Source organism: Bos javanicus, chromosome 10, assembly GCF_032452875.1.
Source record: "Bos javanicus breed banteng chromosome 10, ARS-OSU_banteng_1.0, whole genome shotgun sequence".
Classification (NCBI taxonomy): Eukaryota; Metazoa; Chordata; class Mammalia; order Artiodactyla; family Bovidae; genus Bos; species Bos javanicus.
The window spans coordinates 36,658,642-36,677,208 of NC_083877.1; the positions used below are offsets into that span (position 1 = coordinate 36,658,642).

The following is an 18,567-nucleotide window of genomic DNA, read 5'->3' on the forward strand; positions in this document are numbered from 1 at the left end:
AAACATGTCTTATTTTCTAAGTCTGTGCTCTCCACCTGTGTCTTGATTCCATCCCCTCCCATTTACTCAAGGGAACTTTGTTGAATGAATTCTTTTCTCCTTCATAGTTTAAATTGATTCCTTTTTCCTGGCTCCTGTTTCTCATTCTCAAACACACTCAGGTCTCTCCTATTTTGAAAAAGGCCTCTGTATGACCCCCATGTCTTTGAGTTACTGTCCCATTTTCCTCCTCCTTTCACTGCCAAATACTCTGTGCCTCCATGTCTTCGTGACTCACTTTCTCGTTATTCCTCTGCCATCTGGCTCCCTCTGCCACCCCCCACTCTCACATGGCTATGTCTGTGGTCACCCATCTCCAAATTCAAAGGACTTTTCTTGATTTCTGTCCTCTTTAGCCACTTTGCAATGGTCAGTATTGCTGGCTGTCATCTACTCTGTGAAATCCTCTCCTCTCTCACACTCTCCTCTGAGTGCAAGTCTGTTGTGCTGCTGCTTCTCCTTCCCTGTGTCTCCTTTGTTCAATAAATACCCTTACAGGTTCCATTTTTTTCTTTCTACTCTTTGGTTGTGGACATGGAGAGGGTTCACCATGCAACCTACTGATCTCTACTCTTACTCTTTGATCTCTTGCAGGTCTTGTGCCTTCCCATCACTCCTTTAAGTATGGCACCTGCCTCACTTTTTGTACTCACCTCTTTAGCCTCATGCCTCATGCTCGGAGAAGGCAATGGCACCCCACTCCAGTACTCTTGCCTGGAAAATCCCATGGATGGAGGAGCCCGGTGGGCTGCAGTCCATGGGGTCGCTAAGAGTCGGACACGACTGAGTGACTTCGCTTTCACTTTTCACTTTCATGCTTTGGAGAAGGAAATGGCAACCCACTCCAGTGTTCTTGCCTGGAGAATCTCAGGGACGGAGGAGCCTGGTGGCTGCCATCTATGGGGTCACACACAGTCGGACACGACTGAAATGACTTAGCATAGCATAGCATGCCTCATGCTTGCTCTCATTCTCTGTTTCGGCCACTCTGGCTTTCTTTTGAGTTCTTGAAGGTGCTGGGGCCTTTCTGACATGGGATTTTTGTTATTGCTGTTGTTTAATTTGCATTCATCTTCATCTTTTTTTTTTTTTAACCCTCATTGTTACTGTAATTTTTTTCTATTTTGAAGATTGAGATACAATTCACATACCACAAAATTTTATCCTCTTAAAGTATATGATTCAGTAGGCTTTAGTATATTTACGAAGTTGTGCAACAGTTACCACTATTTCATTCCAGAACATTTTCATCACCTCAAAAAGAAATCCTATACCCATTAACAGGCCCTCTCTTTCTCCCTTGTCTCCATCAGTCCCTGGTAACCACTAATCTACTTTCTGTCTCTGTGTTGTGGGTTTTTGTGCATGCTGGTCCTTTTGCCTAGAACCTCTCCTCTACTTTATTCCCTAGTCAGCTTCTGTTTTTCCTCAGTGATCAGTGCCAGTGTCCTTGAGCTGGTCAATTCCTCCTACATGCTTTCACAGGAATATGTACCTCTTTTGCAGAATTTGTTATAAATTGCAGTTTTATTCTCTGTGTGTGGAGTCATTTATAAATGCACCAAATTGTACATTTCCATTAACACCAGATTCACTTGAATGTAATAGTATGATACCCAACTAACACAAAAATGCATATTTTTCTCCCCACATCAATTCCTCCTTCATACTTCCCCATTTGATGATACTTCCTCATTGTCTCAAGCACACAGGTTCAGTTTCTTGAAGAACTTTGATTCCCTTCTCTTTCGTCTTCAACATCCAGTTCTCTTCAAATCCTCAAGTTGAGTGGATTCTTTTGCAAGTCCTTGCATGCCAGCCTTTAGTAGTGTCCTTAATGCTCAGTAAACACTGCCTGATAACGAATACCTTATGGAGCTATCTGCAATAAAGGAAATGGTTGTGGCCATGATGTTGAGTGAGTCTTAGAGACTGCCAAAGGGGCGAAAGAGAGAGGTGAACGCAGAGAGTGGAGGGTGGCATTGGATGGAGACTATCCTATACTACAGAGAGCTGGAGAAAAGCAGTAAAGTACTAAGAGAAGCAAAAGGAGAACCTGGCTAATGTACCACAGTCCAATCACCATTTTTGAATATCTGTTACCTGCTTGGTGCCCAGATTATGGTGATACAAAGATGAATCAGAAGTTGTTTCTTTCCTAAAGGAAGCCAGGGTCTGGTGAAGGAAACATTTATGTAAACAAAAATTCACAATAGAATGTGGTAAGTTTTATAATAAGACTATTCACAAAGTATTCTGTGAGCAAGAAGAGGTAGTGACTAAGACTGTAGCAGCACAGAGGTGGGTAAAGGTGGGTGGGCGTCACAAGATGACTGGGACTTCAGCAGCCTGTAATCAGAAAGAGTGATATGCCAGGAAGACAGAAGAACTGTTAACAGGCCTGGGCCCATGAGAACTGCAAATCATTTTGTTTAGCTTTAGTGCAAAGGGTAGGAGGGAATATCCTGGGAATTCAGCCTGGGGCTCCTTTGTGAGGAATCTCACAGGAGGCCAAGAATTTATTGTCTAGTTAATAGAGAGTCTTCAAAGTTTTTTTTTTTTTTTTTTTAATTTGGCCATACCCTGAAAGGCTTGCAGGATCTTAGTTCTCTGACCATGGATCGAACCTGCGCCCTTAGCAGTGAAAGCACAGAGTCCTGACCTCCTAACCACTATTTCAGTTCAGTTCAGTCACTCAGTCATGTCCAACACTTTGCAACCCCATGGACTGCAGCACACCAGGCTTCCCTGTCCATCACTAACTCCTGGAGCTTGCTCAAACTCATGTCCATTGAGTCGGTGATGCCATCCAACCATCTCATCCTCTGTTGTCCCCTTCTTCTCCCACCTTTGATCTTTCCCAGCATCAGGGTCTTCTCCAATGAGTCAGTTCTTCGCATCAGGTGCCAAAGGATTGGAGTTTCAGCTTCAACATCAGTCCTTCCAATGAATATTCAGAACTGATTTCTTTTAGGATGGACTGGTTGGATTTCCTTGCAGTCCAAGGGACTCTCAAGAGTCTTCTCCAACACATAGAGAGGCACAGACATAGAAAACATGTATAGATACCAGGGGTGGAAAGGGGGAGTGGGATGAATTGGGAGATTAAGATTCACATATATGTACACCTATGTATAAAACAGACAAGAAGTGAAGTCGCTCAGTCGTGTCCAACTCTTTGCAACCCCAGGGACTGTAACCTACCAGGCTCCTCTGTCCATGGGATTTTCCAGGCAAGAGTACTGGAGTGGGTTGCCATTTTCTTCTCCAGGGGATCTTCCTGACCCAGGGGTTGAACCCAGGTCTCCTACATTGCAGGCAGACGCTTTACCGTCTGAGCCATCATACCACAGTTCAAAAGCATCAATTCTTTGGTGCTCAGCTTTCTTTATAGTCCAACTCTCACATCCATGCATGACTACTGGAAAAACCATAGCTTTGACAAGATGGACCTTTGTCAGCAATGTAATGTCTCTGTTTTTTAACATGCTGTCTAGGTTGGTCATAACTTTTCTTCCTAGGAGCAAGTGTCTTTTTATTTCATGGCTGCAGTCACCATCTGCAGAGATTTTAGAGCCCCCAAAAATAAAGTCTGTCACTATTTCCATTGTTTCCTCATCTATTTGTCATGAAGTGATGGGACCAGATGCCATGATCTTAGTGTTCTGAATGTTGAGCTTTAAGCCAACTTTTCCACTCTCCTCTTTCACTTTCATCAAGAAGCTCTTTAGTTCTTCACTTTCTGCCATAAGGGTGGTGTTATCTGCATATCTGAGGTTTTTGATATTTCTCCCAGCGATCTTGATTCCAGCTTGTGCTTCATCCAGCCCGATACTTCACATGATATATTCTGCATAAAAGTTAAATAAGTAGGGTGAGAAAATACAGCCTTGACGTACTCTTTTCCCGATTTGGAACCAGTCTGTTGTTCCATGTCCAGTTCTAACTGTTGCTTCTTGACCTGCATACAGATTTCTCAGGAGGCAGGTCAGGTGGTCTGGGATTCCCATCTCTTTAAGAATTTTCCACAGTTTGTTGTGATCCACACAGTCAAAGGCTTTGGCATAGTCAATAAAGCAGAAGTAGACTGCCAGGAAATTCCCTGAAGTTTTTTTTAAATTAACTTCATTAGGTATAATTTACTTACATTCTAATATATAGATTTTAAGTCTACGGTTCTAAGTTTTGATAAATACATCCTTATAACTACTGCCCAAATCAAGATATAAAACATTTCTTTTTAAAAAATTGTCCAATAATGTTATTTATTTATATATAGTTGATTTACAATATTAGTTTCAGGTATACAGCATAGTGATTCAGTATTTTTACAGATAATATTCCATTAAAAGTTATTACAAGATAATGGCTGTAATTCCCTGTGCTATACAACAGACATATCTTATTGCTTATCTGTTTTATACACAATAGTTTGTATCTCTTAATCCCATTCCCTTATTTTGCCCCTCACCTCTTCCCTCTTCCTACTGATAAGCACCAGTTTGTTCTCTATACCTGTGAGTGTGTTTCTGTCTTGCTGTATACATTATTTTTAAAATTTCATAGATGAGTGATATCATACAGTATTTCCCTGACTTCACTAAATTTAATGCTCTCTAGGTTCATACAAGTTGTAAAGGGCAGAATTTCATTCTTTTTATGGCTGGGTAATATTCCATTATATATCTTCTTTATCCATTCATATCACATCTTCTTTATCCATTCATCTTTTGATGGACACTTGAGTTGCTTCCCTATCTTGGCTATTGTAAATAATGCTTCTGTGAACTTTGGGGTGCACATATCTTTAAAAAAATTTTTTAATTTTGTATTTATTATTTATTTTGGCTGCACTGAATCTTCACTGCTGCCATGTGGGCTTTTCCCTAGTTGCAGCGAGCAGGGTCTACTCTTCATTGTGTTGCATGGGCTTCACATTGCAGTGGCTTCTCTTGTTGCCCAACACAGGCAGGTATCTTTTTGAATTAGTGTTTCTGTTTTTTGGCATCACTGACTTGATGGACGTGAGTCTGAGTGAACTCCGGCAGTTGGTGAGGGACAGGGAAGCCTGGTGGGGTCGCAAAGAGTCAGACACGACTGAGTGACTGAACTGAACTGAACTGATACTATTTTCCAGAGTGGCTGCCCTAAGATACATTCATACCAACAGTGTACCAGGATTCCTTTTTCTCCATATCCTCTCCAACATTGTAAACTTTTTGATGAGAGTCATTCTGACAGTGTGAGGTGTTATCTCATTGTGGTTTTGCTTTGCATTTCTCTGATGATTAGTAATGTTGAGTATCTTTTCATATGTCTGTTAGCCATCTGCAGGTCTTCTTTGGAAAAATGTCTATTCAGATCTTTTGCTTTTTTTTTTTTTTTTGGCTTCTCCACAGGGCTTGTGGGATCTTAGTTCCCTGACAAAGGATAGAACCTGGGCCCCCTGCAGTGGAAGCACAGAGTCTTAATTAACTACTGGATCACCAGGAAATTCCCTCTTCTGACCATTTTTGGTAGGATTGTTTGGTTTTTTGACATTGAATTGTATGAGCTGTTTATATACCTTGAATATTGCCACTTGTGGGACATATCATTTGCAAATATTTTCACTCATTCTGTAGTGCCTTTTCATTCTGTTGATGGTTCCCTTTGCTGTGCAAAAGATTTTAAGTTGAATTATGTCCCATTTGTTAAGATATAGAACCTTTTTTTTTTCACCCACCCAAGAAACTCCTCTTGTGCCCTTTGCAATTGATCCCCTCCTTTCCCCAAGGAAACGACTGATATGATTTTTATTACCACGTTTGGTTATTTATTGATATGTAAAACCACCCCAAACCTAGTGACTTAAAACAATAAAAATCATTTATTTGCTCATGACATTGCAATTGGTCAGGGTTTAGTGGAATCATTTTGTCTTTGCTCTCTGTGGCATCAGCTGAGATAGCTTGACTGAAACCGGAGAACCCACTTCCACAATGACTTGCTCAAATGGCTGGCAAGTTGGGATTGGCTCTTGGCTGGGATCTCAGCTAGGACTGCCAGTTATGGATCTCGTTTATCTTCCACGTGGCTGTCTGGGCTTCCTCACATAATGGGTTCCAAAAGGAGGAAGTGAAAGCTGCCAGTCCTTTTAAACACTAGACTCTAAACTGGCACAGTATCACTTCTGGTATATTGTGTAAGTCAAAGCAATCATAGGCCAGCCCACGGGCACACAGGCTCAGTTGCATCAAGGCATGTGGAATCTTCCTGGACCAGGGATTGTATCTGTTTACCCTGCATTGGGAAGCAGATTCTTATCCACTGTACCACCAGGGAAGTCTCCTTTTTATTGTTGAGTAATAGTCCAATGATAGTCAATATGTTTATCCACTTTTTGTTGATGGACATTTGGGTTGTTTCTAGTTTTTTATGATTATGAATAAAGCTGTTATAAAAATTCTTATACAGCAGTTTTTGTAGCTATATGTTTTCATTTCTCTTGAGTAAATACCTAGAAATTTGAATTTCTGGGTCATGGGATAGGTATATGTTATAATTTATAAGAAATTGTTAAACAACTTCCAAAAGACTGTACCACTTTACACTTCCAGTAGCAATGTACAGGAGTTCTAGTTGTCTCAGATCTAGCCAACAGTTGTTATTGTCAGTGTTTCAAATTTTAAATATTCTGGAAGGCATGAAGTGTTATCTCATTGTACTTTTAATTTGTATTTCTCTAATAATTATTACATAATTTTATTTTTCATATGCTTATTACCATTTTGTAGGATGTTCTTTTTAAAAAAATCTTATTTGGGTGCACTGGGTCTTCTTGTGGAATGTGGGATCTAGTTCTCTGACCCAGGATCAAACTCAGGCCCTCTGCATTGGGAGCACAGAGTCTTAACCACTGGACCACAAGTGAAGTCCCAGTAGATGTTCTTTTATTCATTTACTATAGCTGTGTTGGGTCTTTGTTGCAGTGCATGAGCTTTCTCTAGTTGCGGTGAGCGAGGGCTACTCTAGTTGCAGAGCATGGGCTTCTCACTGCAGTGGCTTCTCTTGTGGAGCACAGCTCTAGGCTATGTGGGTTCAGTAGTAGCAATGCGCAGACTCTAGAGTGTGGGATTGTAGTAGTAGTGTATGGGCTTAGCTGACCTGTGGCATGTGGGATGTTAGTACCTGGACCAGGGATCGAATCTGTGCCCCCTGCATTGGCAGGTGGATTCTTAACCACTCAGCCACCAGGGAAGCCCCCCAGTAGATATTATTTGTTAAGTGTCAGTTTAAGTCTGTTGTCCATTTAAAAAATATTGTGTTGCTGTCTTGTTATTTTTGAATACAGGTGTTCTTTATATAGTCCAGATGTTTATACTTTGTCATATACAAATATTATTACCATATGTTAATAGATTGGAAGATAATATTATTAAAATATTAATTATTCACAAATTGACCTACAGAGTTTATGTATTTCCAATTAAAACACAAGCAGGTTTTTAACAGAAAATGAAGAGCTCATTCTAAAATTTTATATAAAAATACAAAAGACTTAGAATAGTCAAAACAGTTTTGAAAAAGATAAAATTGAAGGACTTATACTACCTGACCTCAAGACTTACTACAGATTTACAGAAATCAAGGCAACATGGCATTAGTATATGGACAAATAAATAGGTCAATTTAACAGAATAGAGCCTAGATATAGACCCAAACATAAGCAAAAAATTGATTTTTGAAAAAGATGTTATAGTAGGCAGTCTCTACAATGGCCCACATTGATTCCTACCTCCTGGTATTCACACCATTATGTACTCTCTTCTGTTTGTATTTGGACTGATAGAAATGATAGGATGTGGTTTAGTCCCTAAGTTGTGTCTGACTCTTGTGATCCCATGGACTGTAGCCTGCTAGGCTCCTCTGTCCTTGGGATTTTCCAGGCAAGAATACTGGAGTGGTTTACCATTTCCTTCTCCAGGGGATCTTCCCGACCCAGGGATCAAACCTGGCTCTCCTGTACTGCAGGCAGATTCTTTATCAACTGAGCCACCAGGGAAGTTACTTCTGGGGTAAGGCTTAAAAAATGCTTAAAAAATGCTATGACTTACACTGTGGGGGCACTCTTTCTTTCTTGGATGGTTCGCTGTTGGTAAAGAACTAGTAGTCCTGTTGTAAAGCAGCCCTGTGGAAAGGCCCATGTGTCAAGGGACAAAGGTCTGCCAAGAACCACATGAGTGAGCTTGGAAGCGGACTCCCCTCCCCGCAAATCAAGCCTTTGGATGAGACCAAAGCCTTGGCCAACAGCTTCACTGCAACCTCATGAGAAACCTTATTCCAGGGCACCCGTATAAAATATGCCCAAGTTCCTTAACTATAGAAACTATGAGGTAATGAATATTGCTGTTTAAAGCTGTTGCAGACCAAAAGAAGAAGGGAAAAAAAAAACTGAAAAAGGGAATTCCCTAGTGGTCCAGTGTCAGGACTCTGAGCCTCCAGTGCCGCAGGGGCATAGGTTTGATCCCTGGTCAGGGAACTAAGATACTACAAGCCAAGCAGCCAAAGAAAAAAACAGCTTCTAAGTTGCTAAACTTTGGAATAACCTGTTAAACAGTGATAGATAACTAATATAGGTGCCAAAGTAGTTTGAAGAAGGAAAAATAGTCTTTAACAAATAGTGGTGAATAAATTTAATATCCTTATGGAAAAAAGTGAAACTCAACCCCTACCTCACACCATACACTGGCATTAATTTGAGCTAGATATTAGACTAAAAGCTAAATCTAGTAAACTTCTTCCCCAAAACACAGAAGACAATCTTTATAAATTGAGGTGGACAAAGATAATTTGGACAAGATACAATAGTGGCAACCATAAAAAAATGTTTGATAAGTTGGACTTTCTCAATAGTTTTAAAATAGAGGCATTATATGATGAGATCTGTATTTCAGAAAAGATGAATGTGACAGCAGTGTGTCTGTTTTTCTCTCTCTTTCTCACACACACACAAATACTCAATACTAGTAACCATTAGAAGTAGCCAAGCTCAGTGAAGTTGAATTGATAAATACATATCAGAAATGTTTGTCTTAACTTACATATTCTTTCATTCTTTCACTCAATTAACAGATATGTTATCTTTTAAAAACTGTAGTAAATATATATATATATATATATATATAACATTTACAATCATAACCATTTTTTAAGTGTGCCTTTCAGTAGTGTTAAGTACATTCCCATTGATGTGCAAGCTCCAGAACTCTTTTTATCTTGCAAAACTGAAACACTGTACCCTTTAAACAGCAATTTTCCATCTTCCCTTCCCTCCAACCCCTGGCAACTGCCATTCTATTTTCTGTCTCTGTGAATTTAAGTACTCTAGATACCTCATATAAGTACAAAAGAAGTATTTGTATTTGTGTGACTGGCTTCTTTTCATGTAGCATAATATCCTCAATATTCATCCATGCTGTAGCATGTTTCAGATTTTCCATCCTTTTTCAATGCTGAATAATATTCCATTGTATGTATATATTGTATTTTGCTTATCCATTCCTCTGTCCACAAGCACTTGGGTTGTTTCCTTTAAAAAATGGATTTTGTTATCCATTTTATAATTTCCTCCATTTCTGTATAATTCAGTGTGGCTGTTATAAGCCATAACTAATGTTCCCAATTACTTTATCAACAAAGGTCTGTCTAGTCAAGGCTGTGAGAGTTGGACTATAAAGAAAGCTGAGTGCTGAAGAATTGATGCTTTTGAACTGTGGTGTTGGAGAAGACTCTTGAGAGTCCCTTGGACTGCAAGGAGATCAAATCAGTCAATCCTAAAGGAAATCAGACCTGAATACTCATCGGAAGGACTGATGCTGAAATTGAAACTCCGATACTATGGCCACTTGATGCAAAGAACTGACTCATTGGAAAAGACCCTGATGCTGGGAAGGATTGAAGGTAGGAGGAGAAGGGGACGACAGAGGATGAGATGGGTGGATGGCATCACTGACTCGATAGACATGAGTTTGAGCAAGCTCCAGGAATTGGTGATGGACAGGGAAGCCTGGTGTGCTGCAGTCCATGGGGTCGCAAAGAGTCGGACACGACTGAGCGATTGAACTGAACTGAATGTTCCCAAATCTTACTGTCTGAAATCTACCTAAGTTATCTTTTGCTCTGATGCTGGGAGGGATTAGGGGCAGGAGAAGGGGACGACAGAGGATGAGATGGCTGGATGGCATCACTGACTCGATGGGCGTGAGTCTGAGTGAACTCCAGGAGTTGGTGATGGACAGGGACGCCTGGCGTGCTGCGATTCATGGGGTCGCAAAGAGTCGGACACGACTGAGTGACTGAACTGAACTGAACATATTCACTGCCAGTTGATTAGGTGTCTCTGCTCTATGCCATCCTTATTATGGGACCAAGGCTGACAGAGTAACCACCAGTTGGAACACTGTTAGCAGCTGTGGCAGAAGAAAAGAGAAAATGGCTGAATTGCATGCCGGCCTTTAAAGCTTCTTCCCAGAAGTGATACATGTCACTTTCACGCATATTTCATTACCAAAGCAAGTCATGTAGTCATTCCTAACTTTATAGGAGCAAGGAAAAGCAATTATATCATGTTCCTGGAAGTTGGGAGAACCAGAAATATTTGAGGATAGTATAACTGTGAACAACTACTTCCAAGATCACCATTAATACTCTTCAGCACTCAGTAAAGTATCTATCCCAAACTTCAATAAACAGATACATTAAAAAATCATTTCACTCAACCTTACTAAGAGTATTCACTGTGTAGGACATTATAAACCTTTTATTAGTGTATTGTAGAACAATATAGATGACAAGTTTTGTATTCTAAAATCAACTTTAACATGCTATTATCATTATAATGAAATAACTTGTATTTGTAGGGTCTCACAGAGATAAGGTTTGAACTAATGCTGTAATAGTGGGAGAAGTTGAAAATAGGGATTTACCTTAAAAAAAAAAAGTTTCAACGTTTGAAGCCATAGAACTTTGTGACTAATTGAAAGTGACAAATAGATGAAAAAGACCAGTTAAGGGTAGGAAGCTTTCCTAGACTGGGAGGCTTATTGAAATGGTGGTGTTATTGCCCTTTTAAAGGAATGCAGTAGTAGCAGGTGTGTGATGCAAAGAGACAATGAGTTTGATTTTTGGAACACTGAATTTCCGATGTCTACAGGAGGCTCTGCCCTTGCTAACCGTCCCTTGCTAGGAATGGATAAGAGCAGGAGAGGATAATGAACTGCTGGAAGGAGACCGGGAAAGGAGAGTCTAAAACATTGTGTTATATAAGTGAAGGGAAGACTGAGTTTTGCGGATGTGTTTACTCTGAGGTATTTAAATGTAAGCAATTTTTAACCTTCATCAAGTGCAGGAACAAGTGCCCCCTATACCCTCTAGCCATCTCTGTATTATTAATATCATTATTTTACTTCAATAATGTCTACAGTTTAGCATCTTAAATGACAGGTTAAGAGGAAAAAAAGCCCCTTGAAATGAAGGTGGGAGATAATGTAACAGTTTGTACCAACAGATGGGCACCAGGCACCAAGGAATCTAAAAAAGATCTGCAGTGTAAGAATCTGTTGGTGTGCCTCTAGCACTGTCTAGGGGAGAAACAGAATACTGGAGGAAAAAGAATTCAAGAATATGCGGTATTGGACACAGGATGCTGGTTAAAACACAACCTTTACCACTAACTTGTATTCACAGCTATACAGTGCCTCCTATTCACCAAGGACTGTGACAGGTGTTCAAAATATTTTTATTTTGGAATCATCATGACAATCCAAAGGCTAAGTTTATTGGCCCCAAATCAAAGTTAAAGGAAGTGAGGATTAAAATGTTAAAAAAAAAAAATCTGTTCAAGGTCAAAGTACAGAAAGTGGAGAATTGCAAGTTCACACAAATGGGTCTGATTTCAAGGCCAGGGCTCTTTCCACTATAGTCAATGACCCCAACCTAGTTGTGCGTCACAACTGCCTGGAGAAAACACAGAAACACATTTTTTAGTTTCCCACTCAAGACTGTCTCAGAAGGTGGTAAAATGGTAACCCACTCCAGTATTCTTGCCTGGAGAATCACATGGACGGAGGAGCCTGGTGGGCTATAGTCCACTGGGTTGCAAAGAGTCGGACATGACTGAGCGACTTCACTTCACTTACTTTTCTCTCAGGGTTGTTGTTCACATTAAATATAATAAAGTATACTGGACTGTTTGATTAACATCAAGTTTAACATTGATAGGCAATTAATTTAATAGTTTTAGTACATGTGATTGTCTAATTTCCTTTCTTTTGATTTCCTAGTCAGAACATAATCTTCTGATAAGTAATTAGGCTTATCAAGTAAGTGCTTTGAAACCAGAAAAGGGTGTGAAAACAATATATTTTGGCTTGATAACCGCATTATAAATTAACTCTTAATTTCTAGCTTATAAATCTGCATTCTTGAGTCTGAGCAGTGCTAGTCAAATTCCTCCAGTTTAATCATTCCTTTGTTAACCGAAAAAACAAAGTTTTGAAATCAGCAAAGCTGAAGAAGGGAGTTAGAGCAGAACAGATACGGATTGTTTTAATTGGGAGTAGAATATCAGTTTTTTGTTGTTGTATTTGTTCTGGAGGTCAGTTTCGTGAATATAGTACAAAATTAACTCATTTAAATGCAAGACCACCTTTTCTCATCTTAGTAGATGGTGTTTTTTTCGGCTTCAATACATCATAGCTAGATTAGGTTGAAACAGAAAATGTAGTAGGGCTACATCTCTGGCTCCTTTAAAATTCCTCCTGCTCCTCTCACCTCCACTTTCCCCAACAATAGCAGAACGTTTATCAAGAAAGGTCTGGTCTTCAGTCCCCAAAGACATTCTGAAGCATTATTTCTACTTGCTAGAGGGGTTTAAAATAAGTTGTATCTAAATTAGCATTCTTCCCCTCCCACTACCACGAACTTCTGATAGTTTGCTTGTAGGCAAATACTTTTTTCTTTTCAATATTCAAAAAGGCACTCAGCAGGAACTTACCAAATGCATTCTCCCTGGAAGAAAAGTTAAGCAGTTTCCCTAAAACCACACAGCCATCAAACAAGTGGGGGAAGGGAGACTGAAAGTGCCTGTTACACCCAGTCTCGCTCCCATAATTACCCAAACTGCCTGCATCCCCGCCGTAGGACAGGGTTTTCTACGGGACAAGAAAGGAAAACCAGGGAGGTGAGAGCCAGGAAATCGGGAGAGGTGCCTTTCCCGGCATGCTCTGCAGCACACCGAGGGGCGCCAGACATATCCCGGCGTGCATCGGGGAGCGCCCAAGGGCGATGGTTCCCGGCTCCTGGAGGGGCACGCGAAGTTAAAGCGGTAGGTGTGACCTTACTTAGTTTTGAGTCCCTGCTTTCTCGTTTCCACTTTAGGAATATAATCTCATGACGGCTGAAAAGGAGGTCTTCTAACTACCCTCCCTTTCCGCGTGCGAACGACTTTCGGCGCCGCTTCGAGAACGGTGCCAGGTGATTAGCGGTTAGGGGCGGGCCCGAGCTGATCACGTGATCAAACCTGGCCGCCAATGATTAGCCGGGTGTTCCAGCAGCGCGAGGATTCCCGGACCCGTGTGCGGAGCGGCTCGTGGGCCCGCTGCGGTCGGCCCTGGCAGGTACGCGCAGGCGCCCTGGTTGCCACGCGCCCCGTCTGTCCCCACGCGCCCAGCGGCGCTTACTTGGCGCGAGGTGTTAAGAGTCTGTCTGTTTTTCTGGGGCGGGGGGACAAGAAAAAGGTGGGGGGCAATGGCGTCACGTGGACGCCACAGCCAATCGCACTCGGAGGCGCACCCACAGCTCTCCCCGGCGCCCCGGGGTGCGACGTGTTCAGTGAGGTTCGGCTCTCCCCTGCCGGTCCCAGCACTCTTTCGAAGCGCGTGTGCAGCCTGTAAAGTCTGGCCGCGGGTTTTCGTGGCGTCCTGCTCCGCTGTGAGCACGGACGACAAGTTCTAGGCAAAATGGCTGCTGGAAAGAGTCGCCTAGTAGGGGGAGCGCTGGGGCCGCGTGAAGGTCACATGACGAGGTTGGCAGCGCGTGCTGCTGGCGCGGGGACGGGGGAGGGTGGAAGGGGAGAAGAGCGGCCAGTCATGTGCTCTCGACTGCGCCGTTCCTAGGTTTTCCAGCGCTTTTCCTATGGCCTGACTGGCTGTTTTTACTCCTCCCACCTCGAAGCGTGGCAAGCGTCGGTGAGAAGCTGTGTGGTGTGGTAGACCGAACAGGGTTCTGGGAATGAGGACACCTAGGGTGTAGGCCTTTGGCTGCTTTTGCAATTAGCAAGTCATGTTCCAGTCCTGGGGCTTCCCTGGTGGCTCAGCGGTGAAGAATCAGCCTGACAATGCAGGGGACGCAGGAGACGCGGGTTCGATCCCTTGGTCCGGAAGATCCCATAGAGGAGGAAATGGCAACCCACTCCAGTATTCTTGTCTGAAAAATTCCATGGACAGAGGAGCTTGGCAGGCTGCAGCCCACAGAATCGAACTGGGCTCAGCACGCTTTTACGTTGCCAGTCCTGGCCTCTGTTTACTCATCGTACAGCTCTGTATAGGAGGTTATTATTATTATTATTTTTAAAAGCCTTTAGAAGGTATATGACCTCTACCTCATCCCAATGTCATGCTGATAGCAAAACAATTAAAAACAATCATTGTGAGATAAGCCGGTCTCCCCATAGGAGAAAACCCACAATAGGCCCCCTCCCTCCATCCTTAAAGTGATGTGGGAAACTTGGTGGAGGTAGCTTGTTATAATATTCTGGACACGTCTGTCTGTAGTTAGCAGTAGCATATATACTCTGTACCTGGCCACTATCTCATTTGAAAAGTATTTTGTCTTAGACGTCTAGTCCCTCTGTGTTTTCTTGGAAAGAAATCAAGAGGGAAGTAGTATTGTCATAACTGTGGAGATAGGGAAACGAAAGGAGTTAGAGGGCATGTGCTAGTGCCCCAAAACTCTGACTGGAAAGAAGTGATCTTCTCCACTTGGTGGGCCGGTCTTTATAAAAATTTTGAGGCTTCCTACCACCAACCTTCGGTGTTTTTCATAGTTCTTGGCTCCTTGCGTCAGTTCTGCGTTTTACCAAGGGTCAAGGTTTTAGTGAAATGAAGCAGGCATAAGTTACGTGTTTTTCATATCATTACCTGTGCTTTATGGTACATTTGGTGTATCTTGAAGAGCCTTTTGAATTTTGTGGGCGCACAATCTGGAAAACATTTATTGAACAATCATGGTAATAGTTATCACTTTTGAACAATTACACTAGTAGTTAACATCTTCCTAGCCTAGTACTTTATATGTCTTAATTCACTTAGTTCTCATAACAAACCTGTGAGTTAAGTAACTACTATCTCCATTTAACCAACGAGGGAAATAGCAACAGAGCGATTAAGTAACTGGCACAAGGTCGTATGGCTGATAATTTACAATTCCAACCAGAATTCTTTTCAAAAACTTGACAAAATGAGTCTAAATTTCATTTGGAAGAATGAGCTTATAAGTTAAAAAATTTTTGAAAGAAGAAAATTAAGTGGGGACTTGTACTAGTGAATATACAAATAAAGCCATGGTAATCAAAACAATAAGTGGTAACTGGCATAGACAGCACTGGGTCAAAATAATCTAAAAATAGATAAGGCTAGTGTTATACAGGTGACATTTCATGTTGAGAAAGAATTTTGAAATTATGTTGAAACAATTGGCTAACCATTTGGAAAAAAAAGGACTCCTACCTTAAAATGTAAATAAAATCTGGGAGTTAGTTCAGTTGCTCAGTTGTGCCTGACTCTTTGCGACCCCATGGACTGCAGCATGTCCGGCTTCCCTGTCCATCACCAACTCCCACAGCTTACTCAAACACATGTCCCTTGAGTCGGTGATGCCCTTTAACCATCTGCCATCCAAAATCTGGGGGAATTAAATATAAAATATGAAGTCAAAATTCCTGCTTTAAGGAAGAGAGAAACAGATGATGAAGAAGATGATTAATGAGACCCCAAATAACTTGAAGGAAAAGAACTGTTCAGTATTGGTTGGACTGCTGACATGAATTTTTAGCTGTTTTTTTTTTTTTAAAGGTAGCTGTGATACAAACCCCAGGACGCCCACCTACCCTGTCACCCAAATAGCCAAAGAATAGTTCGTGTAACATTCCACCTTATTCCATTTAGTCCCTCTTGGAAATCCACCACCAACCTTGGGCACTTCACCCCAACAAATTTGTAAGAGTTGTTAGGTTTTTGTGTAAGACTTGCTGTAGCGTGGATAGCTGTGATTGGTGAGTTAGCTGTCTGTGGCTGCTGGAGATTGTAACAGCCTTTTTTACTTTCTGTGCAACAAAGAAGCTTTGTAAATAAAGTCTTAATATTTAAAGAAAAATTACTGGTTTAAAAAAACAGGTAAGCAGTTTTCTAATGTTCTCATAGGATGAGCTGTTCTAAGCATGATTGCAAAGGCAATTACGATTGATAGAATTCTTATTGATAGAATTATTATGTAAAACAGCCTCTAGTTGGCAACAATACCAGCAAGTTAAAAGACAACTTTACTCATTTAGTATTCATTTGACATATTTATTGAGTGTGTTTGATGTGCCAGGCAGTTTTCCAGGTGTAGGGGAACCAGTGATGACTAAATCCAGGCAAAATGTGGGGAAAAAAATTTTTGCAGCAGGTTGGACTCAGAAGGTTACTTTAGTATCTAACAGATTGTCAAAAAAAGACCTAACTAGATAGATGGCATGCATAGAGAAAAATAACCAATAAAGATAAAAATACAATATTTTCTACTTATAAACAACACAAAACAACTCCCCCTGCAGCAGATTGGCATATATGTGATAAAACAGTAGTATCTAGTATTGGCATAGGAGTGGGGAAATTGGCACACTCATACACTGTTGTTCATGGATATTTACTTTTGAACATCCTTTCTGGAGAATATTTTGGCCATACCTAATGAAAGCATGGGCATCCCAGGTGACTCAGTGGTAAAGAATCTACCTGCAGTGGAGGAGACACAGGAGAGTTGGGTTTGATCCCTGGATTGGGAAGAGCCCTTGGAGGAGGAAATAGCAACCCACTCCAGCATTCTTGCCGTGGACAGAGGAACCTGGTGGCTATACTCCATGGGGTCGCCAGTTGCAAAGAGTTGGTTACAACTGAGCAACTAAGCACACATTGAAGCATTAATAACCTATCACTCAGCTGCTCCTCTTCTTTATTAAGGCCCTAACTGGTAAGTTTGCAAAGATATTCGTTTAAGAGTTGTCTTTTTTTTAATTAATTTTATTTTTAATTGAAGGATAATTGCTTAAAATATTGTGTTGGTTTCTGCCATGCATAAAAATATAGAACGCTTCATAAATTTGCCTGTCATCCTTGTGTAGGGGCTATGCTAATCTTCTCTGCATCTTTCCAGTTTTAGTATATGTGCTGCTGAAGTGAGCACAATAGTTGTCTTAAACAGTAGCAAAAAAAACCCCAAGAAAAATGTAAATTTTAAATAATGGGTGTTTGGCTACGTAAATAAGATGCCCTCATAGAGGGTAATGTCTTGTAACTAGTAGGCATGATAGAGATTTCTAGTAATGACTTAGAAAGCACATCAAAGCACATTATATATATTGTTAAAGTGTAAAAAGCCAGTTTTAAAGTTATTTGTAGTGTGATTACATTTTTGTAGGAATATACCTCTATGTGTTCATTTACATAGAAATCTAAGATGGTTTATATAAAACATAAACTAATGGTGATTTTATTTGAATGATAGGATTTTTGGATGAATTTAACTTAAAAAAAACTTTTTATTTTTTGGAACAGTGTTAGATATATAGAAAAATTTCAAAGACAGTATGCTGCTGCTGCTGCTAAGTCACTTCAGTCGTGTCCGACTCTGTGTGACCCCCTAGACGGCAGCCCACCAGGCTCCCCTGTCCCTGGGATTCTCCAGGCAAGAACACTGGAGTGGGTTGCCATTTCCTTCTCCAAAGCATGAAAGTGAAAAGTGAAAGTGAAGTTGCTCAGCCGTGTCCGACCGTCAGTGACCCCAGGACTGCAGCCTTCCAGGCTCCTCTATCCATAGGATTTTCCAGGCAAGAGTACTGGAGTGGGGTGCCATTGCCTTCTCTGCAAAGACAGTATAGAGAGTTTCTAAATTCCAAATGCCCAGTTTTCCCTATTGTTAATGTCTTATGTTTGTGTGGTGTATATATTATAATTAATGAACCAAGATACACAATTATAGAACTGCATAGTTTAATCAGATTTTTTTTTTAAGTTTTTATCTACTGTCTTTATTTCTATTCCAGAATTTCATCTAGGATATCATAAATAACTTTTTAAAAAATTTATTAATGGTTTGTTGGCTTCCCTGGGTAGCTCAGAGGTAAAGAATTGACCTGTAGTGTAGGAGATGCTGGCGACTTGGGATCGATTCCTGGGTTGGGAGGATCCCCTGGAGTAGAAAATGGCAATCCACTCCAATATTCTTGCT

The 18,567-nt window shown here is 41.0% G+C and overlaps 1 protein-coding gene and 1 non-coding gene across 4 annotated transcripts in view; one reads left to right on the forward strand and one right to left on the reverse strand.

Annotated features, from left to right (window-relative positions):
• Window positions 1–13,149: 13,149 nt before the first annotated feature.
• The window catches only part of MGA (MAX dimerization protein MGA), a 147,633-nt gene continuing 142,215 nt past the window's right edge, over window positions 13,150–18,567 (forward strand). The window contains exon 1 of one of the 3 annotated variants that reach the window (XM_061430835.1): window positions 13,150–13,405. The gene's annotated coding sequence lies outside the window, so the exon portion shown is untranslated. Of the gene's footprint in view, window positions 13,406–13,446; window positions 13,698–18,567 lie in introns of those variants that run through there. The other 2 variants (XM_061430834.1, XM_061430849.1) reach the window with 2 other exon arrangements.
• On the reverse strand, window positions 17,417–17,523 carry LOC133256339 (U6 spliceosomal RNA). The gene has a single exon (XR_009739203.1). It is a non-coding gene; the product is annotated as a U6 spliceosomal RNA (small nuclear RNA).